The sequence below is a fragment of the Mya arenaria genome, chromosome 8 (assembly GCF_026914265.1).
Source record: "Mya arenaria isolate MELC-2E11 chromosome 8, ASM2691426v1".
Lineage (NCBI taxonomy): Eukaryota > Metazoa > Mollusca > Bivalvia > Myida > Myidae > Mya > Mya arenaria.
In genome coordinates, this window is record NC_069129.1 from 35,523,177 (window position 1) to 35,549,419 (window position 26,243).

General features: G+C 35.2%; 1 long non-coding RNA gene across 2 annotated transcripts; it reads right to left on the bottom strand.

Annotated features, from left to right (window-relative positions):
* Positions 1-3,233: 3,233 nt before the first annotated feature.
* Positions 3,234-26,243, bottom strand: LOC128242851 (uncharacterized). Of its 2 annotated transcripts, XR_008262728.1 has the most exons (5): positions 25,804-26,243; positions 24,837-24,886; positions 7,484-7,527; positions 5,061-7,022; positions 3,234-4,755 (listed from the first exon to the last, which is right to left on the bottom strand). It is a non-coding gene; the product is annotated as an uncharacterized LOC128242851 (long non-coding RNA). The 2 variants fall into 2 exon arrangements; XR_008262727.1 differs by having other exon boundaries at positions 3,234-7,022.

Consider the following 26,243-nt stretch of genomic DNA (forward strand, 5'->3'; position numbering starts at 1 on the left):
CAATTATGGAACAAATTGTGTAAATAATGATTGCATAAACGACAATAAATATGCATACTTGATGTACCTAAAGCTAAGAATAAAATTAGAAGAACAAATAGCATTTAATCATGACAAATCTGAAACCCACAAACGAAAATGGAGAGTACTTGATATCTTATATGATTAATTAAAAAACAAATGACATGACTAACCACAACAATAACAGTCAAAAAGAACTTTTTATATAAATTCAAAAAATAATTTTCATGAAAAAAGAAACCGCGTTTGCGTGGGTGTGTGTGCGTGTGTGTGTGTTTTGTAAAATGTTTCAGCATTGAAATGTTTACAAAATTTTGTTGCTTTTTAATGTAAACATCCTATGTAGAAAAAAAAATAGAAGTCAGTATCTAGAAAATTTCATTTCAAAACATCTTATTAGTGCCCCTCGTAGGATCGCAGACTTTCTATATACCAATCAAAATGGTTGATGTCCTTTATTTCTTCTACATTTTTCATTAATCACAACATTTGATTGGTTTACAATCTAAGACATTTGTCTTAACATCTAGGTCAAAACTGAGGTTAAACAGCTGAAAAATTACTGTAAACAAACTATCTGCTGGATGAAAATGATTTTGTTCCTGTATATATTTAGGAGATATTCATTGTTGACTTCAAGAGGTGTCAAAATAAATGTTGAGTAAGCATTTTTTATAAAAATGAATGGTATGTGTCTTAAAACAGAAACATGATAAATTTAATACTGTATCATCAGACAGAGAAATAAAACAGTTCAATTCTAGAAATAACCAAACTTGACCCAAGAAAGTAGGCGTTCTGTCAGTTTATATTAGGCATGTCTCATGCTAGTTTACAGTCTGTTTATAGCTCTGTCATGTCTCAGAGATGTTATTAAAAGAGAATATTTATAGCATTGATGATTTTTGTTTGATTTGTTTAGCCGATAAAAGCAGGAGCTTGAAGTAATGTCATTGTCACTATCATACTGTTTCTGTGAATGTAAGTATAAATTGTATAGGCGGTTTTTAGCAGGACTATTCAATGAATAAGGAGAGCTGAACAGTTACTGCTCACCCAAGCGTCAGCATCACACCTTGGGTAAAGTCTCATTATGTTTTAGTGATGTAAACATATATTTTTTATGTAAATCTAAATGACTTTACATTTTTTTTATTATTTTTTTTTACCCTCAGAATGATAAAAAAAGTGCAATTATTCCAATTACAAAATTCAACAAAACTGAAATTTTATAATCTAAATTTAGCTCACAACGTCATAACGAAATTTGCTTATCAGATGACTTTCTCAATACCTAAAATTTTATGTTTAATATACTTATGATTAGCATTTGTAAATAAGAAGTTTTTGGTTTAAATATTTTTCCCGTTAACACTTATTTTATCATTATTTTACTCTATGATACCGAAATTGCAGAACAAAAATAGGTGATAGTATAAAAAATATTATGGTTTTAGAGGAGTGCGAAACCATGCCGGTAAAATCAAGAAAAAAAGACTTCTCAACACCTGAACCACTAGGAAATGAGGACTTTCATACATTTATAATATATTTTGACATCTTGACCATTAATTGATAACATCATGTGATAATGTCAATCAACCAATCACCAACAACAAAGCTATTGCTGCTAAATAATACACAAATTGTGGTCTTCAAAAATGATATTTGAGCAAATATCAACTGAAGGGTTCCAGCCTTTTTGTAACTCCTAATGATTTGCCACACTTTATTTCGTATTTCGTCATACACTAAAAAGTGCATTTTACAATAACATAAGCTAGTTCCTACTATGATTTTATCAGACATTATATGAGACACTATCATAGTTAAATATACCTACTTTTATTTTTTTTCTCTAAATATTTAATCCTATTAAAGTGGCACTGAGGCTTCAAGGTTTTGCATCTAAGTATTTTTAATTCATTATATCAGCAAATACATCATGTATTGTGTTGAAACTTTAGATGTGTTCCCAACTATCCAACCTACTTAATTAATGAAGTTAGATAACACTATTCTAAATATAATGCAAACATTGGGCCTTTATAATTCCACTTAAAAATAACAAGATACAAGAATCTTTATTTTAAGTCAGGCAAATGATAACAAAAAAACATTAGCTCAAATTATTTGTCGTTGACGCGAATTGTATAAGAAACAGCTGTATAAAACATGTGGTATTATCGAACAAACAACACTGTCATCGCATCAGTTTGGAATATTGGAAGTAAGGCCAGGGTCGGGTTCAGGATTTAGACTTTAGTAGCACAACTAGGAAGGTACGCCCTCTTTCTGATAAATATGAACAATACATAGTTTTAATGGGTTTATTAGGGCCTGAGGTGGTTTCCAATGAATATTTTTGTCAGAAGAATCTGAAATAGTTCTTTCAAGTGCATTATATTCATATTATTTCTCGGATATTGAAGTAAAAAATAAAAGTAAGAGGGGGCACATGCCAGGTACAACCCTTCTAAATCCACTAGTGAAGGCAGCAGCCGTAAGGTAGAGGCAGTTTTTCACACCTTCGCACATGACGACAGTCCACAATGATGCCACTTCACATAATGCATGTCTATTTGTTTTTAATACAGAATCATACTACACAAAACCTATCAAACAATTTCGAAACTTTAAAATAATTTAAAAAAAAATTGTCGTCATCTGCTGATGCCTGATTTTCTACTGCCGATTCTAACTAAATCCATCAATCTATGTGAGTAACGTCCCTTTGTAGTGAAACAAACCTGAAATGGAAAGAAATGTTAAAAGCCTAATACTATATATAAGACACAGGCATTTTATTTGTGGAAATTCTGAGGGGGAAAGTGTGTCCTATACACAGTGATTTATGGTTATACTTCACACAGCTGTTCAGGACCATCACTCATTGAAGTAACATACCTCCATATTAGGCCACACCAAATTGATAACTTGTTCATCGGATTTTTTCTAAAAAATAATGGGGCGAGGGAGCGAAATAATAATGAAATATTTGTTTTGCATTTAGCAAAAAAGAGGAGCGAGCGAAGAGAGAACAAATATATATAGTCATTTAACTCACTTTTGCTCACATTTTATCACTTATTGATTAAACAATGATATTGTAAACAGTACAAGGATAACATCCAGTGAAAGAATGATAACACTAAAAGATAATTCTATACAAATATTAGATTTGAGATCAAACAAATGCTATTTGAGATCAAGCAAATGTATTTCTTTAAACTATTTCATAAATGAGAGAACTCAAAACCACAGTTTTCCAGTTTTTTTTAAACCTCTTTGAAAAGTTTTTCCAAAATACCCTATGCATGGCTAAGAGCCTGGACACAAGCTCCAATGGTCACAGCCAAGTGCGTAGCTTGACGAAAGTATATGTGTAGGCCACTTTCTGAGGAGGGGGGGGGGTCACGAGGGCATGCATCCCCGGGATTTCGTTTAAGCTAGGTGGTCTTGGGTGTGTTTTAGCATATATTTCTTTGTTGTAAAAACATTAATGAGAGTAACGATATCAATATGCTTTACCGTAAATGAATATTTTATGTAATGAACAGCATCAAAGTGCAGACTACTGGTATGCATATTTCGACAACTTATATACGTAACATTAATGTCGTATGAATGTGTATTTTAGTGAAAAGGAAAACGATAGATTTGAAATACCTGGTTTCCGATATATTAATTAAGTTTTATTGCAGATTTGGCATTATTATTATTATTATTTTCTGAAAATTGTGTAGGCCGCGACCTACACGGCCTATAGGAAGCTACGCCCCTGACAGCCACCTGCCTGCCCAATGGCATATCCAAATCTATAAATAGGTTTTCCTCTTTTCCTTAGGAAAACTTGGTAAAAAAATAATTCTCTATTAAAATACATTGTCATATCTCATGCCATGGAAATGACTAGACAAGGTGACTTGAAAAATAACTCGCAAAATGAATATAGGCATTTGAAATCAAATATAAACTACAGCTATCACTCTTGCTTTGACTACACAATTGGCCTTGGTAGCCATCTAAGTTCTGGAAGAGAATTTACAAAAAACTACACCGTATTGTTAACCATTTCAGCACCAAATATGACACAGAAAATTCCAGCCAGCGCCAGATTGATTTTAGGTTTTCTCAGAATTTAACGCCTATCTTTTTTAAACTTGCAGATTTTCCTTAATTTTTTTTAGATATCTTGTTCAAATTTAGACAAGTAATAGTAAACATAAACATACATACAAAAGACACTTTTACTTCTGTTGTACTGCAAATACTCATTGTGTCAATTTTCATATATAGCAAAAAATATTTCAAGACAATACAAGAATATGCAATATTTTTTCATAGACAAAAACCAATCAGCATAAACATTTAACACTTGAATGATTTCCATATATAGTTTAAATATACACATGAACATCTAAAAAATCTACAAACATTTATTCGCAACACAAAGTGTGATTAATACCTTTTTCCAATCACACAGTCTGACACTATTTCTTTTATCCTTTTTGACTAATAAAATATACACAATCCGGCTTGTTTGATGTTTTTGTGTGAATGGTAAAACTCATGGGATTGCATGAAGCACATATGAATGTCAGTCGGGTTAATTTTTGGCGTCATCCTACTGTCCACAAACATTGACTCATCGGCGACCAAGGCCTCCACCACAAGCACGCCCTCATTGCCTCATGGGGACGGGAATTTCATGATCCGCTGCGTCGGAGGAATCTGAAATTTTAATAAGCAATATCATACATAAATGTTCATTGTAGTATAATGTAGTATGCATTAATGAAACAGTTTGATGATAACACAAGAAAGGTGGTGCTCGTTTCTTGGCCAAACTTTATTTTTCTATTACTGTACATGCATTGCATATGAATTAAATAAACACTATACTCTGATCTGTAGCAAAATAAAAACAAACATGCATAAATCATTAAATGTATATTTTTGAAGGAAACAAATAATACAGAAATTACATCATATTTGCTATATAAACAGCAAAACAACAAAGAAGTTAATATACACACCTGAATTTTTAAACCTGGACAGGTGTAGTAGGTATAGATGACCGATTGGAAACTGTCTTTCCACTGTAACGGTCATCCGAATTCCCGTCAAACATGTCCGAACCAAATTCAAACTTCGGATAATCACTGTCATTCACGATAAAATTCAGCACTTCTTGCCCAGTATATATATGTTTACTTTTAGCGGGAGCCCAATTAAACCAACACATTTGTCCAAAATTTAATCAAACTTTAAATGGTGGTAGAATTGTCATTTGTTGACATAATTTTTAAGAATCAGGAAGTGAAATAAATGTTTTCATGTTGCCAATTTAGTCCCGATCATCTAGACGCTTGTATATGCGGGTCTTAAATAATATCGTTCATTGACTCTAATTAGAGCGGCTGCATGATTGAGACTAGCCGGTGCTTTTATAATTGGCTTCATAATTCACACAGTTATTGCCATCACACAATTAGGTTTCATAACTCCATATTATCCTGAATACAATTTATAGCCCTTGATCGATTAAAAAAGTTAATTTTTATTAAAAAATGTTTTGGCTATTGACAGGCATGTTTTTATATTTTCAACCATGTTTTCACAAAGTGAAAGAGTGAAACCCGGTCATAAAAATGATATAAGTCGATGTTCGGGCGGCCAGCAGGAGGGCGGCATCAAACTCACCTATGGTATCGAATAATTTTAGTTAGGTTTGACGTATTGTAACCAAACTTTATACATAGGAAGAGTTTATGAAGACCTTTCACGGGATAACATTTGGTGCCCCTAGGTCGCTGTTACTAAAAATATAAAAATGGTTTGTCTGAATAATTTAAGTTATATATTAATATTGTGACTAAACATAGTAGATAGAAAATGTTTATAGAGACCATTCATAGGATTGTGTTTGGGACCCCGAGAATCATGGTCAAGGTCAAGGTCACTATTACTTAAAATAGAAAAATGGTTAGTACTGAATTGCTAAGACAAAGTGGCATATAGTCGAGCGTGCTGTGCTGCGGCAGCTCTTGTTTGTTTGATTATTAATTTAACAAAACCTAGCGCAGACTAAGATGAAAAGTGTTCTATACACACGGTTAATGAGCTATAAAGTGTACGTTGCATTGTTTTTGCAACATGAGTTGGCAAATACTTAATGAATGCAAATCACTTTTCCTTACAAACTAGAATTGCAATCACTGTGACTGCATATCATACACAAGATATCCCCAGTGTTAAAAATAGTGTGGCAATTTTGAAAATACTTTATCTCAATAAAATGATAGTAAATTATAAAAAGTAAGGTTTTCTCTTTTCGTTATACCTGTTGGTTTTTAAGTTGTGGGAAATATGCACAGATAGTGTTATTTTAGTGAGGCTACCGATATAAGCTTTTTGCCACTCTTATCCTTCCCAAGTATGTAGAGAAAGAATGTTTATTTTTAATGAAGTATGCACTCAGTGACCAAAGACCCAAACTATTACACAAGTACAGTCAAACCTGATTGAATGGTCACCTGCTTTAAAAGGCCACCTGCCTTACCGGGCCACTCAAAATCCCTCCCCCGTACGTTTTTACTATATAAATTACGTTCATTAAGCAGCCAACTGTCTAACGTGGCCGCAGTCACTAATTTTTGACCCCTTGAAGCCATTTAACTACTACATAGCGGCCACTAATCCCTTGTCACTGACACTTACGCTAATAAAACTTCTTTAATTATAATGGTACTGATGTTACTATATCCTGAGTATCGATGCTTTACACCGATCATGTTTCTGTTCTCAAAGAGCTAGGATACTGCACCCCAATCTCTTCTGTCTCACTCTGTTTCTATAAGTCTTCCAATGTCTGGGTCTGACTGTGAATTGCAAGTCACTTCTATCTCATGTCACTTATGGCATTTAAACACTATGTATGTCATGATGGTGTCACGGTGGGGTCATGCCAAAATGCAGCTAATAGGCACAGGCATAAACTGAAATAAACAAACAGTTCAGGATCTTTTTGGCTTTATCCTTCAGTTAAGAACTTTAAGACTTTTGTCACTGAAATACAGAAAATTCTAAGATGTCCTAAAATAACTATAATTTCAATGGGCATTTTTAAGCAAGTGATATTAAACTTGGTATAAAGGAAGTGTTTATGGAGATCTTTCATGGAATTGCGTTTGAGGCCCCTAAGAGTCTAGATCAAGGTCAATATTACTAGAATAGAAAAACGGTTGGTACTGAAAAACTTTAGTTTAAAGCTGACATATTGTGACCAAACTTGGTATAAAGAAAGAGTTTATGGAGATCTTTCATGTGTTTTTGTACCAAGATCAAGGTCACTGTTACTTAAAATAGAAAAAAACTGTTGAAACTGAATAACTCTAGTTAAGGTTGACATAATTTGACCAAACTTGGTATTTAGGAAGAATTTATAGGGTTTACTGACCTTTCATGGGATTGCGTTTGCAGCCTCTAGGGTCAATGTCACTGCTACTTAAAATAGAAAAACATTACTTTTATTTATCATAACTAATCCTTGTAACTGTTTGTAAAATAAAAACATATTGTTTTTGCCCTCTCCGTCAGACCATCTGTTCGTCACTCTATGCATCTGTAAACAATTTCTTGTGAACGCAATCAAGTCCACGTTTAGTGTTCAAGTGTGCTTTATTTTTTCAAAAATATTTGCACCCAGTAACAATTTATTATTAATTTGTTTACTATTAGCTTGACACTGTGCTGATCCTTGTTGTGAATAGTTAACATTCATTTTCAGGATCCTACTGAATATACATGGTATATTATTATGGAATTTATAAATAAAAAAAAATCTAGCAAATTTTAATTTAAAAATAATTATTAAATTATTGGCATGTAATTCACAGTTAACCATATGTGGGGAACTTAGCTTCAGATTTCTCTCAAGATAAGAAAATCAGGGGAGTTTTTGTTTTGTTTTGTTTTTTATGCCCCTGGGGTCCCACACCTTTTGACTTTCTATCTTATTTTTGAGGCTACAGCAATGACATTTGGACCATGTGTATAGTTTTGAAAACAGATATCAATGTTGTCCTTTAATGACTTTGACTGTGACCTATTGACCTACTTTCTTATTTCTGAAGCCACAGCAATGAAATTTGGACCATGTGTACAGTTTTGTAAACAAATTTAAATCTTGTCTCCGGAAGACCTTTATTGTAACCTTTTGACATTCTTTCTTGTTTTTGAAGCTACAGCAAAGAAATTTGTACCATATGTATAGTTTTTAAGGCAAATATAAATGCTGTGTGTGGATGACCTTGATTGTGACCTTATGATCTACTTTCTTATTTTTGAAGCTACTGCAATAAAATTTTGACTATGTGTACAGTATTTCAAAAACATATCAATATATGCATTGGCAGGTTCCATGTTGACTAACCTTTTATTTTTGAAGCTATTCCCAGTTGCTTTGAAATTTGGACCATGTGTACAGTTTTGAGAACAAACATCACATTTTGGTGTGTAGCATTGACATATAATCCTCTACCAAGATTGTTGAAATTATACACCTGGGTTCAAAATTGGCCTTGGCACGAGGGTCACCTGTATTAAATAGTGATATAAAGGAAAAAAAACCTAAGAAATTTGTTGTGTAAAGTGGTATCAAAGGTCAAAAACTTTAACTTAGGTGAGCGATTTAGGGCAATGATGACCATTTCGCTCTGTTTGTTGATAAATATCATGCGGAAATAGTTTAGATTGCATTATTAAATTAATATCACTGGATTGGAAATTTAATTCTCGACAAACTTACTAATTGAAAAACTAGGAAAAGAGGTTTGTTATGGATGAACCTCATTGTTTCAATAATAACCAATAATCTTCTATGAAGTAAGGGTATTGATATGTACTGATAAGGCCTAATATGGCTTGGTTTGGCATGAAGTAAGGGGTTGAATGTATCTGAGCATTGTCAATTCTCCTCCAACAAAATTTGTGAATTTTTCAGCTTGATATGGTATGTATGACACAATCGTTAAGTTTCAACAGTGGTTTTGCCATAAGACTAATATATTACATCCTCATTTTGGATAAGCTTCCACCAAAATAACATTGGATAAAGACTGCACTGGTAATAATTATCTAGCACATGCTACATGTTCGAATATTAGTTACCCAAGATGTTGTCTTAAGGAATAGAAATTAAGTGAAAGTGATGACTTTTAAATCTGACGCAACAAGTTTTGGACTTTCGAAGTAACGATCTTTATATTTTAAATTGTTAGATAAAGCAGCAAAGTGATGTTAGTTTAAATTACAACATGTGTGGCAAAGGAGTAGGAGTCACCATATGGTCGGTGGGGCAGTCTGTCAGTATGTTGCAAAAGGTTTGTGTTGCGAATTACTGTCATCCAAATGAAACTTGTTATTTGTTGACTAAGCACTTATTTAATAATCTTTGATCAGTAAGTTCTCACCTTTAATTATCATTTGCATTGACCTTTAATTATTTAATAGGGTGATAATCCTTAATGCGATAATGACATTATATGTTTTATTTCTTTTGAAGATGTTTTATATGTAAAGTCATTTATATATATGCAGTGGGGGGGGGGGGGGGGGGGGCTATTGTCTGGGGGGGGGGGGGCTATTGTCTGGGAGGGCTATCATCCGGGGGGATATGGTCCTAGGGGCTAATGTCTGGGGGGGCAATCATCCGGGGGGGGATATCATCCTACACTCAGCGAATAGCATACTTGACCAACAATTCAGAGGCCTGGTGTGTGAGACAGACTTTTCATGATGTTCCATTAAATTATTTTAGTACTGAAATAATTTATATTCGTTGGCATGAAATTTCGTGGTTTGCCGAATTAATACAATTTTGTCCTAGATCGTCTGTATAATCTCCACGCGTGATTTCCGTCTTCTACGTCACACAGTTTATGACACTCGCTAAAGTGGTACTCTTTTAAATACGCTAATGTCTGGGGGGGGGGGGGCAAATCATCCGGGGGGGGGTATTATCCGTACCTCATTGTGAGTATAATAGCGCATGGTGAACTACTAGGGGTGGTATTGTGAGTATAATATCGCATGGTGAACTACTAGGGGTGGTATTGTCAGTATAATAGCACATGGTGAACTACTAGGGGTGGTATTGTCAGTATAATAACGCATGGTGAACTACTAGGGGTGGTATTGTCATTAAAATAGCGCATGGTGAACTACTAGTTGTGGTATTGTGAGTATAATAGCGTATGGTGAACTACAAGGGGTGGTATTGTCAGTATAATAGCACATGGTGAACTACTAGGGGTGGTATTGTCAGTATAATAGCACATGGTGAACTACTAGGAGTGGTATTGTCAGTATAATAGCACACAGTGAACTACTAGGGGTGGTATTGTCAGTATAATAGCGCATGGTGAACTACTAGGGGTGGTATTGTCAGTATAATAGCGCATGGTGAACTACTAGAGTGGTATTGTCAGTATAATAGCGCATGGTGAACTACTAGGAGTAGTATTGTCAGTATAATAGCACATGGTGAACTACTAGGAGTGGTATTGTCAGTAAAATAGCGCATGGTGAACTACTAGGGAAGGGGTGGTATTGTCAGTATAATAGCGCATGGTGAACTACTAGGGGTGGTATTGTCAGTATAATAGCGCATGGTGAACTACTAGGAGTGGTATTGTCAGTATAATAGCGCATGGTGAACTACTAGGAGTGGTATCGTCAGTATAATAGCGCATGGTGAACTACTAGGGGTGGTATTGTCAGTATAATAGCGCATGGTGAACTACTAGGAGTGGTATTGTCAGTATAATAGCACATGGTGAACTACAAGGGGTGGTATTGTCAGTATAATAGCGCATGGTGAACTACTAGGGGTGGTATTGTCAGTATAATAGCGCATGGTGAACTACTAGGGGTGGTATTGTCAGTATAATAGCACATGGTGAACTACTAGGAGTGGTATTGCCAGTATAATAGCGCATGGTGAACTACTAGGGAAGGGGTGGTATTGTCAGTATAATAGCGCATGGTGAACTACTAGGGGTGGTATTGTCAGTATAATAGCGCATGGTGAACTACTAAGGGTGGTATTGTGAGTATAACAGCGCACAGTCCTTGTGAAACTATACAGTTGAACACTGTTAATCTGAAATCGTAGGGATCAAAAAAATATTTTGAAATAGCTATAATTCGGATTAACAATTTTCAGAAAATTCGCGAATTCTAGATGACGTGAACTATTAAGTCGTTAAGATTGCAATGTCGATTACACATTACAAATACGATACATTCGGTTTGAGTGATCTTTCGTATACATGTTTGTTGAATTATTTTTTAATAAATGACAAATAATTCGTTATTATACTTTTTTATTTAAACAACAATAAACATTTAAAACAAAATGACAGCACATGTTTACATTTAGAATATAGCACAGTTGGTTACCAGGCACTTCTCCGGATTGTTTGGTAGCGGTTCGAGTCAGCAATGCGGCGATCCAATCTAATGAGTCATTTTCGAACGATATTCAGGTTGTGTTAACCAGTAATTATATACACACTACGTCACCCAAATGAATCACTCATTTTCTGATATTGATGTTTGTAACATACGCGTGCTCAATATCATTCTTTAACAAGCACTAGTATGTGCTGTTGTGCTCCATTGTCACCTCCAGCCGAGTGCATTCGAAGCATGATGTAAAAAAACTATTAGATGATCGAGTTCGAAATAAGGATTGATAAAAAGGTGTGAAAAACCAAATCAGGACCGTATATTTTACTTCGAAATAGTGCGTTCATAATATTATAACGGTCCGCTGTAGGCGGCGTATGTGTGTTCATAGTGTAACATTCCGTTATAGACGGAAGTACATTCATAGAATGTATGTTTACTTTGTTGGTAATATGCAAATTAGCAAAGCCCAGGCTCTGTGTGGATTGAGAATTTACTGTATATAAAGACCAGCGGACCCCTTCAGGGTCCAGCATGCTTTTCTCTGAAGGGATCTGCTGGACCTTGTTGATGTCACACTTTGCACTTTTATAGGGAAATCTTTGAAAATCTTCTTGTCTGAAACTGCTAAGCCAAGACCCTTGATGTATTGTATGTTCGTCTTGATGTAATCTTGGTAGACTTAAAAAATGGATCACATGGGGGCAACGACTAGGTCATTAAGTCAAATTAAGAAAACTTGTGAACAAACAGAGGCAATATATCCACTCCAAACTTAGGAAACTTAATCAGAATTTACCTTGATGAAATCTTAGTATAGTTTGAAATTAGGTCAAAAACTGGACCACTAGGTCAAATCTTGGAACAACCTTGGGAACACTCTAGAGGCTATATTTCTTTCAATATTTCTGGTCCAATCTGGCCTTGATGAAATATTTCATAAGTTTGAAATGGGTAAGGTGGGGTCAAAATCTACGTTACTAGGTCAAATCTAAATGCTACACTATAATTATTTTATTTTAGTTGCAAACAAACTCATACAGTGTTCGAAATTTGGATTTGAATCCACTAGCCCATTTGGGCTACCAGATAGGAAATTTTACAAGCCCGACATCAATTCCACTAGCCCATTGATCAACAACAACAGCAACAACAACAAAGTGGCTGACTTCCTGTTTTGCTTTAAAAAAGCATCTCTTCTGAAACTACCACTCAAAATTCAATGAAACTTTACAGGAAGCTTCCTTGGGTGACCCTCTACAAAAATACAACAAGGGGTCACAATTGATCAACAACAACAACAAAATGGCCGACTTCCTGTTTTGCTTTAAAAAACATCTCCTCTGAAACTACAAGTCCAAATTCAATGAAACTTTACAGGAAGCTTCCTTGGGTGACCCTTTACAAAACTACAACAAGGGGTCACGATTGATCAACAACAACAACAACAGCAACAACAACAAATGGTTGACTTCCTGTTCTGCTTTAAAAAAACATCTCCTCTAAAACTACCAGTCCAAATTCAATGAAACTTTACAGGAAGCTTCCTTGGGTGACTCTCTACAAAAATACGACAAGGGGTCATGACTGATCAACAACAACACAACAATATGGCCAACTTCCTGTTTTGCTTTAAAAAAGATCTCCTCTGAAACTACCAATACAAATTCAATGAAACTTTACAGGAAGCTTCCTTGGGTGACCGTTTATAAAAATACAACAAGGGGTCACGATTGATAAAAAACAACAACAACAAATTGGCCAACTTCCTGTTTTGCTTTAAAAAAGATCTCCTCTGAAACTACCAATAGAAATTCAATGAAACTTTACAGAAATCTACCTTGGGTGACTGTTTACAAAAATACAACAAGGGGTCACGATTGATCTGAACAACAACAACAACAAAATGACTGAATTACTGTTTTGCTTTAAAAAACATCTCCTCTCAAACTACCAGTCCAAATTCAATGAAACTTTACAGGAAGCTTCCTTGGGTGACCCTCTACAAAAATACAACAAGGGGTCACGATTGATCAACAACTTCAACAGCACCATCAACAACAAAATGGCTGACTTCCTGTTTTGCTTTAAAAAAACAAAAACATCTCCTCTGAAACAACCACTCCAAATTCAATGAAACCTTACAGGAAGCTTCCTTGGGTGACCCTCTACAAAAATACAACAAGGGGTCACGATTGATCAACAACAACAACAAAATGGCCAACTTCCTGTTTTGCTTTAAAAAAATCTCTGAAACTACCAGGCCAAATTCAATGAAAATTTACAGGTAGCTTCATTACATGACCCTTTACAAATATAAGATAAGGCATTGTCATCAGTAAAGATATGTTTAAATTTCAACATTTTTAGCTCGACTATTCGAAGAATATGGAGAGCTATAGTACTCACCCAAGCGTCGGCGTCTGCGTCTAGGGGTTCTTAACCAAGTTAGATAACTCTAATTTGCATTTAATGCAAATAATAGGCCTTTATTATTCGACTTAGACTTTATACAGTGGCACTCAACCATCCAACCTACTTAATTTACCAGTTAGATAACTCTAGTTTGCATTTTATGCCAAAATAGGCCTTTATTATTCGACTTAGAAATTCTAGTTATGGTTTTGCGTGCAAGCACACATAGGTTAATATCTCAGCAACTTCTTGAGGTTTTGCATTGAGACTTGATACATTGGTACTCAACCATCCAGCCCACTTTATTAACCAAGTAAGATAACTCTTGTTTGCATTTATTGCAAATAATTGCTCTTTATTATTCAACTTAAAAATTCTGGTTAAGGTTTTGCGTGTAAGCACATATAGATTAATATCTCAACAACTACTTGAGGTATTGCATTAAGACTTTATACAATGGTACTCAACCATCCAACCTACTTAATTAACCAAGTAAGATTACTCTAGTTTGCATTTAATTCAAATAATGGCCCATTTTATGCCCCCGAAGGTGGTCATATTAAAATTGCTCCATCCGTCCGTCCGTCCGTCCGTCCGTGTGTCCAGCTCAATAACTCGTGTCCGGGCTGTAACTTTCCCTTGTAAGGACAGATTTTAAAATAACTTGCCACATGTGTTCCACATACAAAGACGACGTGTCGCGTGCAAGACCCGTGTCCCTTCCTCTTAGGTCAAGGTCACACTTAGTGTTTATTCACAATGGAGTGCTGCATATAAGGACATAGAGTATAGGTTGTCGTGTCCGGGCTGTAACTTTCCTTTGTATGGACAGATTTTAAAATGACTTGTCACATGTGTTCGACATACCAAGACCATGTGTCGCATGCAATACCCGTGTCCCTACCTTTAAGGTCAAGGTCACACTTAGGTGTTTATTCACAATGGAGTGCTGCATACAAGGGCATAGAGTACAGGTTGTCGTGTCTGGGCTGTAATTTTCCCTTGTATGGACAGATTTTAAAATAACTTGCCACATGTGTTCCACATACCAAGACGACGTGTCGCATGCAAGACCCGTGTCCCTACCTCTAAGGTCAAGGTCACACTAAGGTGATTATTCACAATGGATTGCTGCATATAAGGACATAGAGTATAGGTTGTCGTGTCCAGGCTGTACACTTTCCCTTTTATGGACATATTTTAAAATAACTTGCCACATGTGTTCCTCATACCAAAACGACGTGTCGCATGGAAGACCCGTGTCCCTACCTCTAAGGTCAAGGTCACACTTAGGTGTTAATTCACAATGGATTGCTGCATATAAGGACATAGAGTATAGGTTGTCGTGTCCAGGCTGTAACTTTCCCTTGTATGGACAGATTTTAAAATAGCTTTCCACATGTGTTCCACCTACCAAGACCACGTGTCGCATGCAAGACCTATGTGCCTACCTTTAAGGTCAAGGTCACACTTAGGTGTTTATTCACAATGGAGTGCTGCATACAAGGACATAGAGTATAGGTTGTCGTGTCCAGGCTGTAACTTTCCCTTGTATGAACAGATTTTAAAATAACTTGCCACATGTGTTCCACATACCAAGACGACGTGTCGCATGCAAGACCTATGTGCCTATCTTTAAGGTCAAGGTCACACTTAGGTGTTTATTCACAATGGAGTGCTGCATACAAGGACATAGAGTATAGGTTGTCGTGTCCAGGCTGTAACTGTCCCTTGTATGAACAGATTTTAAAATAACTTGCCACATGTGTTCCACATACCAAGACCATGTGTCGCATGCAATACCTGTGTCCCTACCTTTAAGGTCAAGGTCACACTTAGGTGTTTATTCACAATGGAGTGCTGCATACAAGGACATAGAGTATAGGTTGTCGTGTCCGGGCTGTAACTTTCCCTTGTATGGACATATTTTAAAATGACTTGTCACATGTGTTCGACATACCAAGACCACGTGTTGCGTGCAAGACCCGTTCCTTATCTCTAAGGTCAAGGTCACACTTAGTGTTTATTCACAATGGAATGCTGCATATAAGGACATAGCGTATATGTTGTCGTTTTCCGGGCTGTAACCTTTTCTTGTATGGACAGATTTTAAAATAACTCGCCACATGTGTTCAACATACCAAGACGACGTGTCGCGTGCAAGACCCATGTCCCTCACTCTAAGGTGAAAGATACACTTAGTGTTTATTCACAATGGAATGCTGAATATAAGGACATAAGGGTGTAGGTTGTCAAATATGGGTGATTTTTTTTATGTTCAGAGGCAATTTAAAATAAATTGCCATATGTATTTGACACGTAAAGGCAAGATCAACTTTTCATGTACTGACATTGTTCACAGGTCAATGTCACATTGTTTAGACATAGAAATTCTGGTTAAGGTTTTGCTTGTTACCTCTTTTAAGTCAATACCTCAGCGAATACATCATGTATTGCATTGAAACTTTACACACATGCTCCCAACCATTTAACTTTCTTCTTTAATCAAGTAAGATAAATCTTTCATATGATATAATTTTTGCCCCTTTATTATGCAACTTTCTGGTTAAGGTCTTGCATGTTAGCACACATACGATAATATCTCAGCAACTACTTGATGTATTGCATTGAGACTTTATACAATGGTATTCAACCACCCAACGTAATTGAATAACCAAGTTAGATAACTGTCTTTTGCAAATAATGGCCCTTTATTATTAGACTAAAAAAATTGGGTTAAAATGTTCCATGTTACCACATTTATATTAATATCTCAGCACATCATGTATTGCATTGAAATCTAATCTAACAGTGATCCATGCATGTTTCGCCAAAACTTTTTCACTCCTTACACTGAAAAGCTGCAGAATAGTTGAGCGCGCTGTCCCTGTGACAGCTCTTGTTATTAATGCTTTCTCACAGAGTTGTGGCCCTTTCCTTAGGTGAGAGTTTTAGGGCCATCATGGCCCTCTTGTTTATAAGCTCACCTGAGCATTAGTGCTCAATGTGAGCTATTGTGATCGGTCTGTGTCCGGCAACTGTCATCCGTTGTTTGTCGTTCGGCGTCAACAATTGGTTATAATCATCTTCTTCTCCTAAACCCCTTGGACAATTTTGATGAAACTTCATAGGAATGATCCTTGATTGGTGCTTTTTCAAAATTGTTCAAAGAAATGAATTACATGCAGAACTCTGGTTGCTATGGCAACCTAAAGAAAAATGTCAACAATTGTTTATAATCATCTTTACTCCTAAACCGCTTGGACAATTTTGATGAAACTTCATAGGAATGATCCTTGGTCGGTGCTTTTTCAAAATTGTTCAAAGAAATTAATTCCATGCAGAACTCTGGTTGCCATGGCAACCTAAAGGAAAATGTCAACAATTGGTTATAATCATCTTCTTCTCCTAAACCGCTTGGACAATTTTGATGAAACTTCATAGGAATGATCCTTGGTTGGTGCTTTTTTCTAAATTATTCAAAAAAATTAATTCCATGCAGAACTCTGGTTGCCATGGCAACCTGAAGGAAAAATTGCAAAACTTTTTTTGGCAAATACTATGTTGCCTAGTGCTTAAATATTTGGTGTGTAACGTTTTCGATTTGTTATCTACCATGTTTATTCAAAGTATGCCCCTGGAGAAAAATTGGCCTCAGACCGTGGGCTACAAGTTCATTATAAATACACTTTTTTAAAATCTGATGGTTATGTAAAGTTTTTTCTTGAAGCAAGGGCAGCAAGTCTTGCTATACGGTCTCCCTTTTTGTTGGAGATTCCACTACTTTCTATTTTTAGTAAAAAGGGAATATATTTTAAATTTTATTAAGTCTTCAACATAGTCACTTCTGAAGTAATTATTGTTCTTTTTGTAGGTTCATAGATTCAAATAATTATTATACACTTTATTTTTTAAAAGAAATTTCATTTTTACTTAATAATAAATTTAAATCAGACTTTTCCATTGAACTTCATGTAGATTATTGTTCATGCAGATGCTATAATCTTATCTTCTGTGTGGATAGTGTTATTCACTTATAACTTTTATAAATAAAAATATTTTAATTAAAGAAAAATATTATTATTAACATTAGAAGGAATGTGATGTTGTCCTAGACGGGTCAAGGTGATAAAATTAGTTAACGGTGTTGAATGTGATCTGATATTTGATTTTTAGAGCTTAAGGCAGTTTTTTTGATGGGTTGTGCACTGTTTGTTATTTGTGTATTGATACTCAAAGTTCTTTCAGTGTGCAAGCAATATAACATAGTTTTGTCAGTGTGCAGGCAATATAACATAGTTTTGTCAGTGTACAGGCAATTAAACAAAGTCCTGTCAGTGTGCAGGCAACTGAAAAAAGTCCTGTCAGTGTGCTGGTATCGGTACCAAGTCCTGTCAGTGTGCAGGCAACTGTACCAAGTGCTGTCAGTGTGCAGTCAATCAAGTCCTGTCAGTGATTATCCAGGCAACATGTTTGACCAGTATGTTTTTCAATATTCTTTGAGAACAAATATCAAGCTATATTGATTACAAAGGTTAAACTCTTTTACTCAGGTGAGCGATTTAGGGCCATCATGGCCCTCTTGTTAAATGGATGTTAAGTTGATCAATAATTATGCATGTGCTACTTGTTCTGTTATTCAATACATCCTTGTCGAATCCAATATGCACAAGCGATTGTGCTGTGACATTTTTCTCTTTTCTACTTTCATTTTCACTTTCAAGTTCCAGAAGTAAACACTAAAACACTTGATGTTTCTATTGCCAATATTCCTATAATTTTTCTTTAAAATAAATGGCAAAGGAAAATTTAAATTTGACAGAAAGTAAACGGGCACCTGTTTCCCGCGCTTTTAAGACAATGTTTGTTAAATGTTATTTCTTTATGTATTAAATACTTAGATCTGTCTTTTAAAATTGAATGCTTATTTTGTGCAAAATATCTTTGCACTTACATGGTAAAATAGGAATATAAACCTTTATTATGTATTTCAAATATAAAATAATTCTCTAAATACAATTTCAATATTTTTCAAAACCCCCGTTTTTGCACAAACCCGTTAAGACGTTAGGGATTGGTAGAATCCTGTATAACACATCTATTATTTTAGACTACATTGTGCGCTGTCAATGTATGAAGGCCTGAGAAACTCCCTCTGCCTTTCTACAATTAAACCACTGTCACAGCTAGCTGCGTTGCCACTGCATTAGCGAGTCGCTGTTAAAGTTTCCAGAGCACCGTGAGCAGGCAGGATAAATTGATATTTTTCATGAAGATGGCGATGTCATGGCGTTCTCACGGCGATCTTGGCATTTCTACGAAGCTCCATGGCATTATTTTGCGTTCTTACGGAGTTCTAGTTGGCGATTGTCTGCGGTTTTATGGCGTTCTCACAGCTTGTCCCCTGCGTGCATCGAGTTGTCACTGCGCGCAAACTGCATGTGCACTGCGCTTTCAGCGTCTGCATCATCCTGGATCTGCTGGACCTGCATATAGGCAAGCAGTAGCTCAGCTTGCTTGCACATCAGTCATTGTAAAATAAATGTTTATTTGCATATATCATTCCTTTATACTATTTTGATGGGTTGGTTCATTGCCATGCAAATGTGTTTGCACTGTAACCTCTATGCGCACCCACAGCGATCCTGTTGCATTGTAGGAGACCTAACTCACAGTGATCCTACTGCGCTCTTATCGGAACACAGAGTGACGGTGTTTGTTTTGGGCATGCTCAAAATGCACGCCGTCACTTGGTAATCTAGCGGATCCAATCGCATTCCCTGGTGATGCCTCTATAATGCCTGGGTGATGCTTGTGATTCCAATGTGCATAGGACGGTGTTCTGGATTTTTCTTGGACGCAGTGCGAACGCGGCCCTAGTGTGACTGGGGCTTTACATACCAATAGTACAAACTGTTGCGATGAAAGTGTTGTTTGCCGCATTATACCAGGTGTTTGTATACTTAGCTGAAGGTGTTGACATGTTGAGAACATTAACATACCAAATACGGCTGTTGCTTTTTTCCTCGACGACAACAAATAATTTGAGGGCTTCGAGGAGAGCAACATCTGGATAACAGAATGAAATTGTTGTTTATTATTTATGAAATACAGTAGTGCAATTTTCTATTAATGTGCTTTATACCAATTGTGCTATCGTTATTTGAATATATTTTATCATTTATGTTCATGCGCTGTACTATTTAATAACCTTTGCCATTTTCATGATTCAATAAAATTCGTCAAAACTGATATGTCGGCTCTAAATTTTGACATATTTTCACTTGGCCCTATCTATGGTATTAAGTTTTTTACTCGATTGTTCACATATTGTTTTGCCTGCTTCCTGTGTATGCTAGCATCCTATACACAGTTTTATTTGGTATGTCAAAAAAATTACAATTTTGTATTAACTTTTTTTATCTGATTTCTCATGTATTGTTTTGCCTGCGTCCTATGTATGCTAGGGTCCTATACACAGTATTATTCGGTTTATTAAGAAAAATATTATTTTCTTAACACATTATTGTATTGTTACATCTCCTAATTTAACAGTTAACACACTATGGAAAACATGCCTTTGCTGCAGAACTAATGAACCCATGTATAACTGTTGACTATACATGTAACTTCATTTCAGGGTTATGGCGAACAACATATAAACAACTGGATTTATTACGTTTATTAATGTATGTATTCAATTTTCTAAAGGTTCATTTTAATTTAACGTGTTTATTTTCATACACTTTGCACTCCTGCAAAAGCTTCATTTTATGACCTGTTTATGACATTGTCAAAATTTGATAGAAATGAAACACTCACTTAGAGGACATTTAGAATTTGCACTACAAGTTTGAACTTAGGTAAAACAAAGGTTTGACATACAGTTTAGATTTTTAGCTGATTTATTTATTTGTCTACAGGGTGTAACCACATTCCTCGTTTGTTATTCATTGCAAGTGAATGGGTGAAAACAAACTTTATGATAAGCCTTCTTGTTCCGGAAAGGAAAGATTTACTTATTTAAATAAGAAGTACTTATTCCATTTAGTCATTGTTTCTGTGTGTTATATGATTTTAGGGTTAATAAGGCTTTTATCTAAAGCATAAAGTTGAAAATAATCTTTGAATATAATGGTTGTTTGTCAAAGGATTTCGCCCATTACGAATTACAACTCAAGACACACTGCCGAGGTTGCATTTTTGTTTGAAATATGGTTCAGGCACACACAATTTCGCAATGTAACAAATAAAATGAACTATGCATGAAATATTTTGGCAAAGTATGACATGTCATTCAGGTTTGTTTGTTTGTGACCCACAGAAGTTTGGTCAGTTTAAAGGGTATGATACATTCCTCAAAGCCACCCACCAAACTTTTGAAAGACATGACCTATTATTGTTATTGTGAGGACAAATTCTGTCCCAATGTTTTGCTTTAATGAATTTTGGTTGAAAGATATGTGTTACTTGATCATGACTTCAAATTTAAGCCTGTGATCTATGATATTAATAAATCTTACTTTTGTAGGTTTTATCATTTAGTAATGTGCACACTGATCAATTACCATGTTGGTTTTTCAGGATATAAATAACAACTTTGAGAGTGCGCCAAGTATATAAAGTAGTAAAAATTATCAGTCTCAAGAATGCTGTAACCTTGCATTTGTGTATTTTAGATAAAGTTTAAGATGAATTAAACACTTGAGATTTTTGTTAGATTTGAAATTGAATTTATGTGGGCGAGGAACATTGCAAGGTTGAGCTGATTTGTTAAAACAAGTTTTGTGGTTTTGTATCTCGTAAGTTTTTATGTCTAGTTTGAGCACAAAAAAACGGGACCATGGCATTAAATTACATTCTTGTTAAATATATTTTTTATTTGTCAATGAAAAGGAAATCATAGAAGTCTGAGCAGGATGAATATTTACAATTCATTGTGGATGATTTTAGCAAATTATTGAATGCACTAAATTCCATCCATCTTATTACACTAATACATACATCTATTTATACTGATACAAGATTTTCCCTTGCATACATGCAATATTTCTGGAGACCATTCCAGGGGATTTTACATTTTTGTTCAAAATTCCTGGGGATTTTGACATCAGACCATGAGAGGGAATTTGTTGATCAGCATTGATCACTTTCAAGCCAGCATCATATTAAAAAGTATCAATATTTATATTTCTATATCAATTACTTGTATTTATATTGTGGCATAAAAAGATGAGGAAATTGGAAATTGTAGAACAGAATATTTCCAGGGTTCCCTCACCACTATAAGACTGAGCTTTACCTACAAATCAGTGGTGTTTCTCTTGCTATAAATCATAGCCCATTTCACAGAGGTTCTGTATAATTGACTGACACATGACTATGTTCGCCAATCAAATGCTTGGAGAATTCCTGCTAGTAAAACGAACATGTATGTTATGAAAACGACATCACCACAATCAGTTTAAATTATTATGTAGATAGTATTATTAACAATGTAACAGTACACACATCTGCATAAACTTGATGAATATGTGTACTAAGCGCAAATGGTAATAATGGGTACTACCCAACAAACTGGGACGAACTACAAATGTTCTTTGTCTGGCTTGCTTGATTTTTGCATACAAATCAAGCTTATTAAGTAGCGGCTCATATCATGGCAAAAACAAACCTGGAATATTAAGTGTAGTAATAAATGTAGTTGAAGTCCTTTCACACTCAAAATGCGCAGAACAAATTTGCCATCCTCGGCATTGTTTTGACGTCTCTTTTTTCAATTTGTTTTTAGGACAATCCACTATTCTTTGCAAAAGTCATATCTTGGCACGGAAGTTGATGAAATGTCAACTCCTATCCTGCTTGTAATCAATTTTTAGCTCTACTGGCCTCTGTCATCCGTCCATTGATGCGTCCGTAAACAATTTGCTTGTGAATGTGGTAATGTCTTCATTTATTGTCAGACTTTTACCAAACATATACAGTAGCTAGATATCCATAAGTGCTAGGTTCCTTTCAAAATCCAGCCAGATGCCTACATGCATGTATAATGGCCCTTTAAAATTGGCACGATTGCTATCATTGACTTTGTGAACAGGATGAAGTCCTCATTTATTATCGGATGTTAACCAAACTTTAACAGTAGCTAGATATACATGAGACCTCAGTTATACGCAAATTATTTTCACAACGCATAAAAAAGTTCCAGCAAAAAAAAAAATCATTTTAACTTTATTTTGTTTAACTGAGGTGGGAGAAAAAGCCCCTACCATAGTCCCTCTTGTAAGATAGGTTCGTCCCAACCCACACGCAGGGTGTTTTGCGAAAACAAGGTAAACCTAGTTTCCCCGAAATACCCTACTCTCAGGTTTGGATGAACCTGTATTACACTCTCGGCTATTGAAGATTCTTTTAGTCTCCCATGTAGTTCATGGCTATGCGTCTTCATTTCTTATTTGATGTTTACCAAACTTATACAGTGAAATCACTGTGTATAAAATTGGCAGCCACGTTTTGACGAATTTTATTAAAACATGTCAAACCAAGCCATCATTAGACCTGTCAGGACCTATTTTGCCATCTCAATGTTGTACTGAACATCACTTTCATTGAAGCTAGAATGTTCGAATTTGTCACTCAATCACCTTAATATAAATAGCATTATTCTGTAATGTTGTTATCCTCCGCCTAATCGAAGGTTTCGGGAGGGGGATATTATTTTGGCGTTGTCCTTCATTCCGTCCGTCCTTCCGTCCATCCGTACCATATCTTGGTAGGCATTGAACAGAAAACGTTCAAACTTGGTCAGAATGTTCCCCTTGATCAAATCTCGACCACTTGTAGATGTGGGGCACATGGGTCAAAATCTAGGTCACTAGGTCAAATCTTAGAAAAATCTTTGAAACATAAGAGGCATTATGTATGGTCTAATATTCATGAAATATAAAAATCTATGATCTGATTTTTTGCCTGCAATCTTATATCATTGATTTGCAGGTATTTACGCAAAAGTTGCTCTTTCCAAGACAAGAAATAAAAAAGTTGTAAAAATGGTAAATATGTGAGAGTACAGCTTTAATATGTCCATACATGTATACATTACAATAAAGTGAAAGATATTTTCCATGTGCTATGTATATGGTGTGTTTTTTTAAAACTTATTATTGGATATTGTCGAAATTTGATGATATTAATCATTTAAGAATGTGGTTAACACTAAATTCCAAGATATACATGTATACCAATGTAGGTATAGGACTTGCAACATAATGTTCACTGATGTGAGTCATCTTACAATGGAAGTATTTCATTTTAGTTAGAATAAGTTCCAACTTTATATCTTAATGATATCAAAGAAAATAATAGAATACCTCTTGACAGATTCAATGTATGTACATATCGGATGAGACGATATTTAAATTGGTTATGTATTTTAAAGCTGCACTTTCACAGATTGAATGATTTGACAACTTTTTTTTTGTCTTGGAACGAGCCAATTTTTGTGAAAATCCATCGAAACCAGTGATACAAAACCGCTTACAAAACATTTCAACCGCATATTTTTATACTTAAGTTAAAAAATTGATGTTTTATGCATTTTTCTTAAACCGTTAGTAACGGTTTCAGCCATAAAACATTAATTTCCGAACAGAAATATGAAAATCTACGATCCGATTTTTTGTAAACAATCTTCTAACGTTGCAGTTTGCAGATATTTACGCAAAAAATTGCCCTATCCAAGACAAAAAATAAAAAAGTTATAAAAATGGTATATCTGTGAGAGTGTAGCTTTAAAGTGTGCTGTTTTTTTAATTCATAAACAAATATCTGGTTTTGCCGATGATCAAATGTTGGATAATAATGAATTTCTCGATGTGATTCCTGCCTGTCTAAACAAATTGCTATATGTAACTAGAGTCACTCACATAGTGTTTTTCCAAGTCCCGCAAACACCTTGAAACTGTCCACTTGCAACCTGTAATTCAAACCAGCATCATTTAAGGTATTCAATGTGATATTAATCAGTATAAACATGAATATGCACATGAAAATCTATACCTTAAATTAAGGAACATTAACATTCCAGTACAAAATTTAATGACATCTTTATCATTTGATAATAAATGTGGAAATTTATGTGACAAGCACAAAATGGTGTACGTGAAAGGCAGCATCATCCAGGAAAGGGTAGCACCTTGCTTTCTAGGCAAACACCAATATTATAACTCATAATGCACCAGTCAATTCCAACAACGCTCCCCCCCCCACCCAAAGGTCAGGGGGTGAACCGGGCATGGTCGGAGAAATGGGCCATGTTTATACCTTCCATGAATGTGGTGGTTTTGTCTTTGCGCCAAAGTAGCAAAATAGGCCCCATCTAGGGTTCCTGGGGTGTGGTGGCATTTGGCTGAGACTTTACCAGCAGTTGGCTTGACTGACAGTCAAAGTATCCACAATCCCCCTGCTGGTTGGGGGGGGGGGGGGGTAAAACTGACTGTTGCATAAGTGACAAGAGTACTTTGAAGATGGTCACTTTTAAATCTTGTTTACTGTACTTTGAAGATGGTCACTTTTCAATCTTGTTAACTAACAATAACACAATAATTATATAAATCTGCCTGTCTGAATACTTATCCAAATATTAACTGCCTTCACAGAGTGGCTTGACTTTTTTTGTTTGTGGTGGAACAATGTTACAATGTAAAACTGTTCAAAAAGTTGTCTTAACACGCACTATTGACTTTTTATTGAGAGTAGTTCAAGATTTTGAAATATCAAATAATCATATAATTATATTGAAAATCAAAAATTGTCATTTACTCGAGTTACAGTCAGCGACTGAACAAACGTTTTACATAACTACTACATATAAAACTAAGTTTTAAAACATACCTTTATGAATATAAATCTTCATCATTAGAACTCCTGTAAGGATCCGTGTTAAACTTGTGTGACCGCACTGTTTTGAGTTTTCTGCTTACACTCCAAAGTGTGTGCAAATATTTAATTACACAATGTTTACACAATATCATTGAACTTCCACTCCATAATGTAGCATGATTTATGTTGTTGAATTCGTGGAAAATACTTTATCTACAAATTATTCTTCCATGTATGTCATATATTTCAGAATATTAAGCTTCATCTTCACGAACTGTCAAATTGCACACATCAACTCGATTTCACTGGTTTGTATGTTGATTTGGATATAAACAATGAGATAGTTCTTTAGATAACACGTTGTTACATCATATCTTTAACACCGCAAACATATCATAGTCCCTGGTAATATACCATTTCAATAAAGGTTACAAAAGTCCTCGCATGTTCGT